Here is a 17,914-nt window from a genome sequence, read left to right on the forward strand (position 1 = left end):
CTCGGAATGATTACAAACACCATAAAACAGTAAGGATAAAGTAAAAACAAACTAAGAAAATGCATTTTGAAGCTACTTACTCTAAGGAATCAGGTCACCCTGGCTTCCCAGAATAAACCTATTGATAGTGTTATGCCTGGGGCTTTTGCTTTTTTTTGTCCATACTCTATATGCATGTAAACATGTTATATGATATATGACTTCAGTAAACAGGGTGAATTATAAATACCACAACAAGGGCATCTGGTTCAGTGATGTCTTAAGTAGGTGCGAAATAGACATGTCCTAAAATGACATGTATATAATATATGTTCATCCCTTTCCAGGCTATTCCCAGCTTTGGAGCAGTTATGCATGTGGAATCTGAAAACCATGTTTGTGCTCACGCACTACATAAAAAAAAAAAAAAAAAAAAAAAAAAAGCCTTAATCTGCTTTTATGAGAAAGCCATCCTCTGCTGCTGTGTGCTCAGCAAAAAACAGACCCAGGGGAGGGCGGGAGCTTTTCTTTTAAACTGAACACATTTTACAGCATTTTTTTTTTTTTTTTTTTTTCTCATGGGAACAAAACCGGTTTAACAATAAAGCTACAGTACTAGCAGTACACAGAAAATATAAAATGTCTTTTAGAGTTAAAAATATATACTGTATAAAAAAAAAAAAAATAGTAGCCATATTGCACCAAGTTAATCAATAACATCTTAAAGATGAAGCGATTTCACAATATTCAGGTTTCCGGGACATTCCAGATTACATATGAAATAACACTCCACACTGAGGGAATTACCACAGATTACAGATTTCTTGGCATTAATGAGTCTGATGTGGAGGTTTCATTAAGATTGTATGAAATGTTTTCCTTTTTTTCTCCTTGTGGTGCATATTGAAATTACTTAGTTGGTTATTGACTACTTTGGGAAAAAAAAATACTATAATATTTGCATTATCAAAATGTAGTAAATTAGGCCTGCCAATCCTTCTACAGTGTTGCCTCTGGGTGCTTTCAATAGCACAAAAGCAACACTGTCTGAAATCAGTTCTCCATGATGTAAAGTGATACAGGCAGATCACCCACGCCAGAAACACAAGGCTAATTCAAACACAAGATGGGGAATGTGTATCAGTCACTGTAGAAAAACCTTGCAGACAAATAAAATAAATACTGTCGTAACAACAGCCAAGACTGCAGTGTTCACAGTCCTGAGAACATTACTGAGCAGACAAATAGCAAAATCACAAACCTACAGTATTTAAGCAAGGCTGCAACCAAGAAGTGGAAACCAACTTTTCAAGAAGATAGAGATGATATAATAATTGTGAATATGGCTGAACTGGAAAAAAAAAAAAAAAATTAAAGTCAGACACACATTTGTACAAACCAAAATAGTGTCTGGATGTGCAGAAATTACTGATAGAAATACCAAGGAATATTTTTTTACAGTACCCAGTGCATAGCAATACCAAACCAAACAAATACAGAAATTGAAAAGTATAACATTATTCATACTGAAATGCTTTTATGCGGTCTGGCATATTATTTGCAAAGATGCCTCTTTAAAATACAGATGCAGCAAAACGCACCAATCTTGCATGACATTTTTCCTAAAACTGCGATGCACTTACACTCAGTATGGCCCAAACTGGGAGACCCAATGATGTAAACTGTGATGTAAAATTAAACAGGGAAACCTTTTTACGTCCACAAGTACTCTGCCGCAATGAGGGGCAGTTGAGTGAGACACAATTAAAATGCAGTGGAGAATTTTTTTCCAGCTGCTGTACAGGGTGGGGGAATAAAGGCAGGCAGTTTTCGTGAGCCAAAACAAAACACAACCATTTCTGTCAGCGACTGCATGAAAACGTTCATGGTTAAACGCGGAATCCACAGAGCTCGTTCTCAAAGCACATCGGCAACCGCAGCCTTCGATTGCCAGTTTCAAATGGATTGCGACACCCCTCCATGCCCTATATTCCCCTCGTCCTAGAGAGAGAAGGTCTTCCCCAACTGCATTTAACATCATCTCTCCAGGTCCTGCACACCGAATAAGGTTGGGCTCAGGTCCTCAAAGGATCTGTAAAATTCAAAGAAAAGCTGCGTGTTTCCATTGGGAATAGGGGGAGAAAGCTATTTTTTAAACAGCATAAAGCTGTAAAGAACTTAAATTGTCCATTATTAATTCTGTGAGTCGAATCTAGTTCATTGCTGGGGTTTTACTGTATAGGGGATGTGAGATTATTATTATTATTATTATTATTATTATTATTATTATTATTATTATTATTATTACTACTACTACTATTATTTTACTGGTCTTCTGTAGCTGAAATCCCAGGTGCTGTCCGACTATTGGATTTTCCGCTGTACAATTAAGGTAGGCAAGACTTATTTTCATTTATGCACCTGCTGTATACAATATTGGTGTGTTTATTCTTTTTAAATGTTGTGTCTAAAATGCATTACACATTTCGCACACTAATAATCATAAGAAGAAGAAGAAGAATCTAAAGGCAGGAAATTGTAAGAGCTTCATCAATACGCAATCGGATTCCGATGATTGGGATATACACTATAGACTAATATAATAATACCAAGTTGTATTACAAAAATTAACCCAGGGCAGTCCTACAATTTGATATAAAAACAGTCGAATTAAGAAAATGTCATTCAGCTTTCCCTCCGACATTAAAATTAGAGAGGTGTCCAGGAAAAACACATCTTTGAACAGAGCTTGATAGGCGAGCTGCAGTTTGGCCCATATAAATTACATTCCGACATGTACAATGCTTGTCAGCAAATTTTAACAGCTCTGTAATAATCAATATATAATATATTAGTTTCACATTGTTAGGTTGTAAAGTTTTAAGGGTTATATTAATTTCAGTTGATATCAATACATGTTTGATTGTGTGTATTCTTGAATTATTGAGATAGGCATCGGATGGTCTACGAAGATCCGCAGAATGTTTTAAAAATAATAAATAATAATAATAATAATAATAATAATAATAATAATAATAATAATACTCAAATTAAAAACTAATACAGAGGGTCCAAGTGGACCTTGTGGATCTTGTTTGAGTTGAGGTAGCGACCATGCCCAAGCTTCAATAAACCGAAATAATGAATGTTTTTTTTTTTTGTTGTTGTTGTTGTTGTTGTTGTTGTTGTTTTGTTTTTGTTTGTTTTTTTCTTAGCTTTTGTCGATCCGGTATGTGGTTTTAATTATTTGTGATATAATACCGTTTGCTACACATTGAGGCTTTAACATTTTTCTTTCTTTTTTTTTATTTTTTGTAACGATAGAGCTATCCGTGCTAATCTTCCAGGAATAATAGCAGTGTGCCCTACACTACACCCTAAACAAACGAAACAAGGGGTATACCCTTCCTGTAGATATACAAGTTATTTATGGGGAAATTCTTAATTTTAAGGAAAACTATGCATTGTGTATGTACTGTACTGTAGACAAAGGCCTTGGCAACACTAAAGTCGCAGACAAAAGTATTGCACCCTAAGTTTGTTATATGTTATACCACAGTTCAAGGTAATAGCTTAAGGACAAGCATTCTTTAATAAAACATAAAGCATAATACACAATTTCAAGTAAATTAACAAATTATCTTTATCAAAAAAAAAAGTTGGTGAAACAGATTGGATACACAATGCTTGATTACAGCCTTCTTCAGATCAGTTCAAAGCATTTCTATTAAATTGAGGTCTGGTGATAGGGAAGGCCATTCTAGAACTTTTATCTTTGTTTTCTTCAAGAATTCCAGCGTTGACTTCACTGTAAGCTTTGGGTCATTGTTGTGTTCAAAGATAAACTGTCTGCCAATCAGCATAGGAGCAGATTGCCTCATTATACTTTGTAGAATGTTTTGATACATGGCTGCATTCAATGGATCTTCAATCACATGAATGTCTCCAGTCCGTGAACTGCTAAAACACCCCCATATCATGATCGAACCACCTCTATGGTTAACTGTAGGTACAAGGTTTTCTTCATTGAAGGCTTTCTCTTTTTTTCTATAACCATACTGTGGTCCATTTTTGGACAAAAGTTCTGTTTTAGTCTGATTGGACCAGCAAATTTTGTGGAAGAATTTTAGACAGTATATTTTATTAATTTTCTTTAAAAGTGTCTTCTGTGTTCGGGTGCCTTTGTACAGGTCTTTCGTGCGCTATTATGCTTGATGCTTCTAAATCTTATTTTAAGTCCTTGGCTGTCAATCTTGGATTTTATTGTTTGGTGCTTAGGCAGTAATACTACATGCTGTACACATAATCATCTTTGGATGTCCACTTCTTTCAAGCATTTCAGATTAATTTGTTCAGAGGTACTTCTTGATTATTGCTCTGATTGTGGTTTTTGGTATTCCATATTTCATTGCTATTCTTCTGTAGCCATTTCCTTTGTTGTAGTTTTCTGTGAGTGCTTTTCTCAATCATGAATTCAACTCCTTTGTCTTGACCATTGTCTCCTGTGTTGCAAAAACGTTCTTCTTCAACAGATTTAATAATTACCCTCTTTTCTGGCTATTCTTTATAATATTACTGTGTAATGGTTTTAAATCAATGTTAAACGACCAGAAATTGTCTATTTTGGTCTCTGTCATATTAATTAGTGGCTAATGTTCACTACCTGCTTGTATGTAATATGATTTCTTGAATTATCTTAATGAATGAATCTTACATTGTTTGGCCTGTAAAATTTGCCTGGATATTTTCCAAATTATAGCAAATGTGTTAGAATGGGGGGTGCACTACACAAAGTGAACTTACCCTTAAAGTCCATGTCAAATATTTCACTTTACAATCTGATTATATTTTATTAAACTACACTATAATTGTGTTCTAAAATATATACATTATATATATTATTTATACTTTGGCGCTGTAACTGGTGCAGAAATTTACAATTTAAAGCTTGTTTTGAGTGTTTCCGCCAAAAAAAACTGATTTTGAATCTTGACATCTGTTACGTCACTAGGGGAAACCACGAACCATAAACCATAAATATGCATGCATATGTCTATGATATAAGCAAAACTATCATACATACAGGCCTATTTCGCGATTGTTAAACGGTGCCAAAAATACAGTTCACCTCAGAGAGGCGCAAGGGAATGCACTGCATGAAAAAAAAAGTACTGTATTCTGTGAAAGTAAAATCAACAATCAAGTTTGCCAGTGCACAGTGCAATGATCACTTCGAACAACACGGAGCATGGAGACTAAAGCTTTTGTTTGTTTGTTACAAATTGTATTGTTTTCTCTTTTGTAAGACACTGGTACACAAGTTCACAAACACACGCAGACCTTTACAAAGACATCTGTTCACGAAGACAAAGATCAAGTGACCATTGATTCATTTTCCCCAGGCATCAGCGGAACCATTTAGAAACTGCAATACTTTTTTTTTTCTACCAGCCTTAATTAAATAATTTCGTACTGTTTACTTTGATATCAGAAATACAGTTTTAAATAGTTCATACAGATGTAAAAATGATTACCAGAGATTTTTTTTTCTTACCCTGTGCACTAGTGCTCAATGCTACTAGGCTATCCACTGCACATAATCAGTTCTCTGCAAGTGTTGCATTTGTTTTTTCAGACGTCAGATATTATTACTGTTATCGTACTTATCAATTCATCTCAGCCTGACAAATACTGTGTTGCCAATATAAATAATATAGTCATGTATAATAAATAATGTACACATGTGTGTTTGTAGATACAGTTTTTAGCATGGTTTAAATTACATTAAAACACTGAATGCTCATACCTTCAGATTGATTACAGATTGATATAAAACATTTATGGATTTGTCAAAGAAAGTGTTCTCTAATATGCCTGCAAACCAGCAAAACAAAATGAAACAGAGAGCAGTGCCTATAATAATAATTATTATTGGCATTAGTAATAGTAGTAGTAGTACTTATAGTTTTATACAATGACAATATAATACAAATTTCTCTAATATAGTGCTCTTCATACAAGTATTCCTGGGTGCTTTACAGAAGACAAAAGCATGTGTCTAATATATAATCCAGATACATATAAACAGACCCAAACAAGTATGTTTTCAAACAGGATTTAAAAGACTCAATTGTGGTAGCATTCTTGATATGAATCAGGAGGAAGTTACAAAGACAAGGGGCATTATAGTAGTAAATGCACAGAGCTCCAACAGAGTTCAAACTAATTTTAGGGACTGTCAGAAGATTAGCATTTTCCGATCTCAGGGAACGACCAGGGACATATGGGGTCAGCAGATCGTGAAGATAAGAAGGTCCAAGACCATGTAAGGTAATAGTTAATAAGAATAACTTTAAAATAATAATAATAATAATAAAATAATAATAGCATCAGTAATAAAACAAACTTGAATGAGATGGATGCAGTAATTGTATCAATTAAATATGTGATTAAAACCAAGATTAAAATTTTTTTTACAGTATCGCTCTGATTAACACTCAGTATAAAAATTAGTGAACAGTTCTATTATATATAATCTATATATATATATATATATATATATATATATATATATATATATATATATATCGATATATATATATAGCGGACTTGTAGTCGAGCCCTGAAACCTTGAGTCCAAGTCCGAGTTATCAGGGTCCAAGTTATAAAATACTGTTTGAATGCACCATAAGTTTATAGATAAGCTTCAACTTCAAGTTTGTGGATGTTGTTTTGCACTTTGATCTGGACTTTAGTATAAACTTTGACTTCAATTTGGGTAAAATTTAGACCTTGGCGGAACTGTGTATATACTATGTTCTTAAATAGTAAATGTACTATTATTTTTGTTTTGCAAAACAGAAACATTACGTTTCACTTTGCATTTGCACTTATACAATGATACATTCATGAGATTGTGCTTCAGCTCATTTGATTTCAGATAACAATGTATTTTTATCTTTTCTCTTTTACACAAAAAAAACCCATTATATTTATGTATTTCCTATTTGTGTAGGTTCATAATGGAATAAAAAAATGAAGTTCACAAACAAAGATTTTTAGGTTAAGGCTGTTTATAATACTGTAGAGTTTCCCATTGGGAAAGGCTTGAGTGTTGTGTGAGGAAGGAGGTGAGGCAGTGTTTCTTTTCAATGGCAGCAGGGGGTACCGTTTATTTTTCTTTTCTTTGCTTTGACGCTGACAAGCACCGTTTGGTCTCCTGGCGCTTACAAGTACCGTTTGTGGATAGTTCTACAATGAATAGCTCTGCAATGGATAGATCTGCAATGGATAGATCTGCAGTCTCCCGGGGCCACTTGCACGCTACTCTGCTTTGTTCCCCGTCATCCTCGCATTGCACGTCAGTCTGGTTGTACGCTTCTCAACGGTCACTGGCCAACCCGCTCTCGATTTGGAGACATGCTCGCTCTGGAATGCCTGCTGTCAGCTTGGCTGCTTGCCTGCTCCTGGTCTGCTTACACGCCACTCCCGATTGCTCACACGCCCTCTGCTGGACACCTGCTGTCAGCTTGGCTGCTTGCCTATGTAGCGGCTCTCTAATCACACACATTGTGTGTGATTAGAGAGCCGAAATGCTCTCCGAAATGCTCCGGCCTGCTCTGCATTGTGTAAATTTTAGTTTTAGGGCTATCAGCCAGAACCATCAGTATATCTCTCACCAACACAAGCTGGGGTCTTGGAACTTGGAATGTATTGAACAGCTGGGAAAAATTTAATAAAATAAAAACACAACAAAACGGCTGGACATATCACTCCATGCTCTTATTCAACATCGTTCAGGAAGAAGTCATTTTAGGGAAAGAGAAACTAAACATTACATTAAACTATGGTGATACAACATTATATTCTCTTTATAAAGAAATGAAGGACCCATACTTTTACACACTGATTCTAGTACACTTACACATTAATATACAATAATACATTTATACACAAAACAATTGGCATAATAAAGCTAAATTACATACCTGGGAAAAATCAAATAAATAGCAACACAAAACAGCTGCACATCTCACTCCATGCTTACTGGTCTATTGCACAACATAGGAATCCTCTGTGCTGCTCGCATACTTCAAGACAATAAAATTAAATATACAGGGCTGCCAACGTTTTCTGAGTACAATTTAGCGCGCGGTGAAATGTTGTGAGCACCATAGGCGTGAAGAGAATGTAGGGGGTCTGGGGCTTAAAACCATTACCTTAAGTGCATTCTGAGCCAGCATTTGAAGCTGCTGAATGTTCCCGGTTGTAGCTGGAAGTAGCTGACTTGGAGGCCTTGTTCACTTCTGCTGGAGGCTCGTACCTGAAGCAGTTGGGCTCCATATCAGACATCTTGACTGTCGTGAGGACAGTGTGCAAAGATTAGAGCATTCCTTGTGTGCATCTTTTTTTTTTTTTTTAGATTACATTGTTGTATTGATTTTTCCTCATTTTTACAACAAAATAACAAAACAGGCTATGAACAATGCAATATACATATACATGAACATAATGTATACATAACCAGTTGAAAAGGAAAACAGAATATGACAATTAAACAAATACAACACGTGCATATACACATAAACTAAATAATAATAATAATAATAATAATAATAATAATAATAATAATAATAATAATAATAATAATAAAACAACACCATTAGTATAATAAAGAAATAAAAATAGATCAATAAAAGAAGTGCCAGTGTCTTAGCCCAGTCTCCCTGCAGTTCCAGAAGTCTAATATCTCTGTGATGCAAGTAATTCACTGAAGTATACAAGTGTTTCTAAAGGCCCTTTCATGCCTAGTTCGTTTATAAAGATCCCATTCAGAATCCACTTGCAAACAAACTAAAATGTTGCAATTTTGCTTCACTTGGTTTCACACTCAAAAATATCAAACAAACTATGTTTTTCTCCAAGCGAGTTTAAGTTCAACTTCACAACTGTAAAGAATACATTTGCTTTCACGTTACAATTCTTTCAAGTGAATCTGATCGACTATTTGTGGATCTATTAGTAACCTCTCGATACTAAACCAAGGGGTGCCCTCTCAGGGGGAGTTTCCTATTCCATAGAAACTGGTTACACAGTCTGTCAAATTATATAAAAAAAAAAAAGTTGGGGACCTTAATAGGGAGAATCTGCAGTAAATAGTTTAATTTGGGCACACTGTTCATTTTAATAATATTAGCTTTTTCCCACAGAGACAAAAACAAAGAAGACAATCAGGTAAAATCAGCTGTAATTTCATCTAACAAGGGTTCAGTATTGTATGAAACTAATTTATCTAATTCGGGTGGAATTGTAAGGCCCAGGTATTTTATCCGACTTTGCCCAGTTAATTTTGTATCCTGAGAATTTGGAGAATGAGTTCACCACTTGAAGTAGGGCTGGAATATTCTCTGGGTTGTACTCGAGCAGCAGGATATCGTTGGCATAGAGCATAAGCTTATGTGTTGAACCTCCCGTCTGAACACCTGGGAAAGAGAGGTTTATGCGAACAGTAGGAAGTGGTTCCAATGCTAGCTCAAATAGGAAGAGTGAGAGGACATCCCTGTCTGGTGCCCCTTCCCAGGTTACACAGCTGGGACATTAAGCCATTTGTTAAAACTGCTGCTGTTGGGTGTTGATATATCAACTGCACCCAGTGAATAAAATTAGGACCAGTACCAAATGACTGCAATGTGAAGAATAAATACTCCCACTCCACCCTGTCAAAAACCTTTAGTGCATCTAATGTGATAGTAGCCATCGGAGACTCAGCTTTATGTGCAGCCCGTATAATACCAATCAGACACCTAATATTGTCAGATGAGCATCAGCCTCTAAGAAACCCCACTTGGTCAGGTTGAATCCATTTTGTCATGGACGGCAAGAGAGAGTTTTTGATAAAATGTTCCCATCATTATTAATCAGTCTGATGGGTTTGTAGCTTGAGCACTGACATGTGTCTTTGTCTTTTTTAAGTATAAGTGAAATAAGCGCTTGAGACAGGGTGGTTGGTCAGGAGTTGTTTGTAAATGATTCTGTGAACATGTTTAATAGCAGGGGAGCCAATTCACTGATGTAGCTTTTATAGAATTCCCCTGTGAAACCGTCTAGACCTGGGGCCGTGTTTGAGGGTAAGCCCTTTTTTGCCTCCATTACCTCCTCCAATGTTATTGGGGCATCCAGGGAGTCGCTGTCATGGTGATCTAGCCCATGGAGGCCCAACTTGTCAAAGAAAGATTGCATCTCACCTTTCTTTGTTGATGCCTCAGAGTAATACAATGTATAATAAAATTCCCTAAAAGTTATATTTATTTTGCATGACTGAGTCACAAGATTTCCCCCTCGAGCCCTCCGCTGGTATGACAGCTGCCGCCTCTCGTTGTTTTATATAATATTCGCCCTGCCTTATCTCCCTCCTCAAAATACTTTTGTATAAACCTAAATAAGGCAAATTCTGCTTTTTTTTTTTTTGTCAGGAGACAGTTATATTCATATTTTATCTTTATCAATTCTCTTAAATTGGCTGCAGACATATTCCGATTGAAGGCATTTTCTGTAGTTTGAAGTACCTTTTCGACTGTCAAATGTTTAGCTGCAGCAACTTTTTTTCGTGAAGAATAGTGAATAATAAAGCCCCTCAGAAAAACTTTCATGGCTTCCCAGGTTACCTTCGCAGAAGGGGAAGAAGGTGCTGTATAGCTTCTATATAGAGAGCAATTTGGGCCCTTAGGCCATCTCTGATTTCTTCTTCTTGTAGAGTTAAATTTGTAAATTTCTGTAAATGCAAGCAGTTGGAGGTTATATTCAGGCATGGTCTGAGACAGCAGTATTGCCAATTGTACAGGATACAGTGGAATTAATAAGAGATTTTGAAATTAAGAAATAACCATTTCTAGAGAATACATTATGGGAAGAAGAGAAGAATATCTCTTTCCTTGGGATTTTGCAGGTGCCAGATTAATCTACTAAGCCCAGTCCATCACACATGCTCTTTAACACTCTCACTGACTTAGGTGCACGACCTGTGAAATGAGAACTGCGCTCCAAAATTGGATCCATTATCTGATTAAAGACTCTCTCTGCTACCAATATATTGACCCATTTCATTTAGTTTATTTTCCCGATCCTCAAAAAATTAAGGGTTGTCACCATTTGGAGCATAGGCATTAGTTAGGATAACCCCCTGGCCTTGTATTGCAGTTTTTTTGTTGACTAAAATGGCAACCCCCCTGATCTTGCTGATATCCACACTAAAAGGTACATGTCCAACCCAGTCTGTGCACATTTTCTTTGCCTCCTTTTCCAAGTCTTTCGTGTGTCCATCTTATTTAGTCCAATCATTGAAAAGACTCTTTCTGAATCAGTGTTAGTCTTGAAGGGTGAGGATCAGCTGTGCGACCTTGCTCAGCCTGGGTAGGTTGGACATTCCTGTGACTGGACTGTTTGACTGTGGCCAGGTGTGCCCACACCTTATCCATCCTGTGGTACAACTCGTGCTCACTGACTCTGCTCACAGCATCATGTATGTATTTATTTTGACATTTTCTGTTTCCTGTGTTGCTATACCTTAGTAAATAAATGACCATAAATCTAAGAAGCATACCTGTCCACAAAGTATAGGACATCATTCACATTACAGGCCATCTTCTGTTGAAAGTCAACAAACTTTGCATGTTCTAAGGCTGTTTCTCAAAGACATAGTCAACAGCTGCCACAAAGCTTTCAAATACAACGGCTGATCAAGAACGAGGTAGTAATTGGAAACTGGAATAAGTTAAGGAATTGTTAATGTTACAATTCTAAGAGTGGCAGATACTAAACAGAGCAGCACTTTGAACTGTGCAGTAGAATATGGGGGCACAGACCCTGAACAAATCCAGTTAATGTGATCGGGTGACTTCGAGAATGCAGAGGAAACTCAAAGCGAGCAACAGACACAACAGGCTGTTAAAATATATATATATATATATATATATATATATATATTATATATAATATATATATATTTATGTATGAGTGAAGTGAACAAACACAACTCACCTTCACTTGTAGCTGTTGACAGTATATGCAACAGGTAGAACTTGTTTTTTAGATGGTTGACAAGCCTACAACTTCTAATACACTGTAGTTGGCGTCAGATGGCTGAATGAAAATAATATTAATAGTGCGCCCCCACTTATATTTGTATTTCAGTTTTCCACATATATAGATAAACAGTCAAACCTGTATTCATAGACCACTCAAGGGACAGTCAAATAGTGGCCACAGGTGGTCTCTTAAAAGAGGGCCCATATGAGTCTCTAACATGCCGTCCTGTAACACTGTATGTATGTTTAAAATACACTGTAAAAGACTCTGAGATAGAATGTGAACAAAAGGAAGTACTGTAATTGAATTACATTAATTTAGATAATGCATTGACAAAGAAATAATTTTGTGAAAGCAATCAATATGCCCAGTTCTACTTTCCATTTTAAAATGTTCTGTAGCTGTGTCTTTCCAACGCCAAATTTTTCAGCAATTTTTTTGCTACTTTCTGTCTTTCAGTAATTTAATTTAGTCATCTAGGGTGAGGAGAGCCTTTTGTTTCTCCGTGATTTCTCTCTTCCTTTACAAGAAAGCGTTGTTTTAATAGTTTTATTGATTACGATAAAAGCCAGCTAAAATTGTTGCTTAATACAGGTTTGAGTCCATTGTTGGGTAAGAAAATTGTGGTCACTGGTCGCGTTAGACAGGTGGGGCCCGATCTTCGCGCAATCCCGTCGGTAAATTTGTGCCTCGCAAAAAAATAGTGCTTTGGCACAAAATTTGAGCTATTCCAAAACGGCACAAAGCATTTGCGAGATATTGGAATATAGCAGTTTTTTGAGCAATTCGCAAATCTGTTTGTGCCTCGCAAAACCGTTTGCGCATTCACTACCAATATAGCAACTGCAGACAACAGCCAAGCGAGAATGCAGAATGATGGACAGTCACCATTAGTAATGCGACAAGCTGCTATCATTGGTGTTGCCACAGGATGTACCGATATGACAGCAGACAAGACCACACAGTATATGGTGCACACATACATACGGACCATTCAAATACACATACAAATACACGCTGAGTTTTCAAATTAATGAACTGATAACACCACTGTTTTATTGAATACGGACAGTATTGTATCACGAGGAAATACTATATAAGTTTCTTTAAAGGCCAGCTGATCTGACATAGCTGTATGTTTTTGAAGTAAAATAAAATTAAAAAAGGCTTTGGATACTGTCTTTTTTTTTGAATTTTTTTTTTTATATTATATATATATATATATATATATATATATATATATATATATATATATATATATATATAAGTCGTGCCTTGACGAAGTCTAACTGTGGTAGCACACTCTCTGATTTGTAAATGTAACAAGGTCATTCACCTGCAAAGTAAACATCAATCAAGCATTTTTATATTCACAATACACAGAAATGTGTTATGTTATTCATTCTACTCGCCCATTTGAACATCATGATTAAGCCCAGTTTGTAAGGTTTTGGAATGGATTTTTTTCATTATGCCATTTTTTTGTACGAATCATAATTAATTCTAAATACTCTCCTAAAATGTTAATTGTACCCTACTGTGATTTCTCAATAAATGCACAGTCTCTGTACAGTTAGCAACACCGACATTCAGCAGACTGGACAGCTGCATAAAAACGGACAGTAATTACAGTTAACAGAAATGTTTGTCCTGCCTCAGCTAACTTATGATTGGACTGCTGCAGAGATAATACAGGTCTTTGATTGGTTGATCGTATCACCGGTCTGATTTTAGGAAAATGTTAACTGCTGCTGCCCACCCCTAATGCACAGCAATCTATGGAATAGCCAAATAAAGCAATGGGTCACAACATGGGTGTATGACTTATTTATACAACTAATTTACTGATGTGTGGCAACACACAGGAAAGATAACAGGTAGGACCCCCCTCCCCTCTTCATCCTTCTCTCAATCTTCATTTCAACACTTTGATGGTACACGTTGGATGCCGATATGCCTGTGGAGCAGTGAAGAACACATATAATTGTATATGTAAACACACTACCGCTGTCCATCATATCAATACAGTGATAAAACACATAACTGATCCGCCCATCTGGTGTGTGCGGACAGGGGTGGGGGTCTGTACTATTGTACATTTATACTATTGTACCCAACTCCAGAGTAGACTGTTACTCTGACACTGTTTGAGCCAGCGGTGCGCAGTTATTGAAAGTAGCACTTCGCAATTATGGCGCAGTGTGGCAGGCTGGCGAGTGGATAGAGCCCCAGAGACAGACTGCAGTTAAAAAAAAAATACTACTTTTATTACAAAAACACAAAATAAAAGGGCACAATGGCAAAAAATAAAGATATTTAAACACAAATAAAGGAAAAAGCAAAACTTACAAAAATAAAGGTTTCCAGGCTGGGCGATGCCTTCACTGGATTTAGAAAATTTCACAAACCAGCACCAACACCAACACCAACACCAACACCAACACCAACACCAACACCAACACCAACACCAACACCAACACCAACACCAACACCAACACCAACCTGCTTCCTCAACTCCCTCCTCCTAATGGGAAGCAGAGGCCTCCTTTTATGTCAGGTGGCTGGCTGCTGATTGATCAACCCCAGCCACCTGAACATAATAAACCCAGGCAGGTAGGGGAATTTAACCCCATCCCTGCCAATTTCTAAAGGGCAGAGCTGTGTTCTGCCACACGCAGATATTAGTATATTCAGACAAATTAGGACTTTCCCCCAATTCAAATTTGATTGCGCTATGTGCATATTGAATGTCCACCTAGAATACATTTGCATCTCATGTTTCTATTTACCAATGCATAATCATATGCTAATAGGACCGTATTAAAGGAACAGAAGGAAGGCAGTGTGCTGGACTGAGGTGAGTGCATGTTTCCACACTGGCCTGTTGGGCATGGGACTACGCTATAAACATCACTGTGATATGCACATGTTATATATGTTATAGAAACAAAAAAGAGGCTTATTGCTTGTATGTTTTTGACTATGGTGATGCAGTATATAGGTTTGCATCACCATCAACTTTAGGTAAACTGGACTCGCTATATCATGCAGCATTGAGGTACAATACAAATACAAGATTTAGTACTCATCATTGTATATCATACGATTTGGTAGGCTGGACTTCTTTGGCTTTACGCAGGTTGAAGCTCTGGTATATTCTGATATATAAGGCTATTCAATGTAAATTATATGAATATACTTATTTAAATGAATACTTTATAGCTTCCTATAGTAATCATATCTCAGATCTCATTCTTTTTTGCATTTTAAAATCCCAAATGTGCGTACTGAGGCTGGTAAAGGATCCTTTGCTTATTATGCCCCATGGTCCTGGAATGAGTTCCAGTCCAAACTGAAGCTGCAGACCCATATATCTTTATTGCAGTTTAAGAGTAAACTGCATGATTTCGTGACTGAGAGTTTTAATTGTTTTAAATGGTTGACTACTTTTGTGTATTTTGATTATTGTTTTAAATGTGATTTGCCTGTGTCTTAATTGTATTTATTGTGTATTGTTCTTGTTGTCCGATTGACTTGCTGCTACCTGCTTGGATAGGTCTCACTAGTAAAAGAGGTTTTAATCCCAATGTGACTTATAGGATAATAAATAAATTACATATACAGTATACAGGTCTATTACATCTTTTGATACGGTAGGCAGCACCAGGCTCTCCCTGGTGAGGGGGCTGAGGGGGGCTTGGCAAACATTTGAGGGGACTACACTCCACTTTGTGTGGGCATGTATAGTGTCAACGTTTTGTCAACGATACAGTGGCTTGCGAAAGTATTGACCGCCCTTGGCATTTTTCCTATTTTGTTGCCTTACAACCTGGAATTAAAATGGATTTTTGGGGGGTTTGTATCATTTGATTTACACAACATGCCTACCAGTTTGAAGATGCAAAATATTTTTTATTGTGAAACAAAAAAGAAATAAGACAAAAAAAACAGAAAACTTGAGCGTGCATAACTATTCACCCCCCCCCAAAGTCATTACTTTGTAGAGCCACCTTTTGCAGCAATTACAGCTGCAAGTCTCTTGGGGTATGTATGTATAAGCTTGGCACATCTAGCCACTGGGATTTTTGCCCATTCTTCAAGGCAAAACTGCTCCAGCTCCTTCAAGTTGGATGGGTTCCGCTGGTGTACAGCAATCTTTAAGTCATACCACAGATTCTCAATTGGATTGAGGTCTGGGCTTTGACTAGGCCATTCCAAGACATTTAAATGTTTCCCCTTAAACCACTCGAGTGTTGCTTTAGCAGTATGCTTAGGGTTATTGTCCTGCTGGAAGGTGACCCTCCGTCCCAGTCTCAAATCTCTGGAAGACTGAAACAGGTTTCCCTCAAGAATTTCCCTGTATTTAGCGCCATCCATCATTCCTTCAATTCTGACCAGTTTCCCAGTCCCTGCCGATGAAAAACATCCCCACAGCATGATGCTGCCACCACCATGCTTCACTGTGGGGATGGTGTTCTTGGGTGATGAAAGGTGTTGGGTTTGCGCCAGACATAGCGTTTTCCTTGATGGCCAAAAAGCTCAATTTTAGTCTCATCTGACCAGAGTACCTTCTTCCATATGTTTGGGGAGTCTCCCACATGCCTTTTGGTGAACACCAAACGTGTTTGCTTATTTTTTTCTTTATGCAATGGCTTTTTTCTGGCCACTCGCCCGTAAAGCCCAGCTCTGTGGAGTGTACGGCTTAAAGTGTTCCTATGGACAGATACCCCAATCTCCGCTGTGGAGCTTTGCAGCTCCTTCAGGGTTATCTTTGGTCTCTTTGTTGCCTCTCTGATTAATGCCCTCCTTGCCTGGTTCGTGAGTTTTGGTGGGCGGCCCTCTATTGCCAGGTTTTTTGTGGTGCCATATTCTTTCCATTTTTTAATAATGGCTTTAATGGTGCTCCATGGGATGTTCAAAGTTTTGGATATTTTTTTATAACCCAACCCTGATCTGTACTTCTCCACAACTTTGTCCCTGACCTGTTTGGAGAGCTCCTTGGTCTTCATGGTGCCGCTTGCTTGGTGGTGCCCCTTGCTTAGTGGTGTTGCAGACTCTGGGGCCTTTCAGAACAGGTGTATATATACTGAGATCATGTGACAGATCATGTGACACTTAGAATGCACACAGGTGTACTTTATTTAACTAATTATGTGACTTCTGAAGGTAATTGGTTGCACCAGATCTTATTTAGAGGCTTAATAGCAAAGGGGGTGAATACATATGCACGCACAACTTTTCCATTATTTATTTTTTATAATTTTTTGAAACAAGTTATTTTTTTCATTTCACTTCACCAATTTGGACTGTTTTGTGTATGTCCATTACATGAAATCCAAATAAAAATCCATTTTAATTCCAGGTTGTAAGGCTACAAAATAGGAAAAATGCCAAGGGGGGTCAATACTTTCGCAAGCCACTGTATATACAATACAAAAAAATAAAAATAAACAAAAAACTAATCTGTAAGCATAGTGAAAGCATATAGGTGCTGTTTGGTAAATCGTGTTAAAAACATAGCAAACCATTTTAAACTGTGGTATATGCATAGTAAAACCATGGGAAAACTACTATGCAAATTTACTGACAGACAATTCATATGAAAACCAGGAGTCAAAATCTGACCCTGATTGAGGGCCTATGTATAATCAGCACAATACTGAAGTGGAGAAATCACCCCATACTGGGAAAGGCCTGAACTGGTGTCCTTGATCATATTTTGTCATATAGAACTTGTTACCTTTTGGCAAGAGATCACTTCATTCAATCTTGTCATGACTCATGAGACAGCGAAGTTGAACACCACATTACTTACATCCGCAATATTGGCAGAATGAATAAAAAACATAAG

General features: G+C 37.0%; 1 protein-coding gene across 3 annotated transcripts in view; it reads left to right on the top strand.

Annotated features, from left to right (window-relative positions):
• Positions 1-1,802: 1,802 nt before the first annotated feature.
• Positions 1,803-17,914, top strand: part of LOC121317202 (guanine nucleotide-binding protein G(I)/G(S)/G(O) subunit gamma-4) — a 59,690-nt gene continuing 43,578 nt past the window's right edge. Inside the window, exons 1-2 of one of the 3 annotated variants that reach the window (XM_041252880.1) lie at positions 1,804-2,047; positions 2,321-2,371. The gene's annotated coding sequence lies outside the window, so the exon portion shown is untranslated. The other 2 variants (XM_041252881.1, XM_041252879.1) reach the window with 2 other exon arrangements.

The sequence above is a fragment of the Polyodon spathula genome, chromosome 6 (assembly GCF_017654505.1).
Source record: "Polyodon spathula isolate WHYD16114869_AA chromosome 6, ASM1765450v1, whole genome shotgun sequence".
Classification (NCBI taxonomy): Eukaryota; Metazoa; Chordata; class Actinopteri; order Acipenseriformes; family Polyodontidae; genus Polyodon; species Polyodon spathula.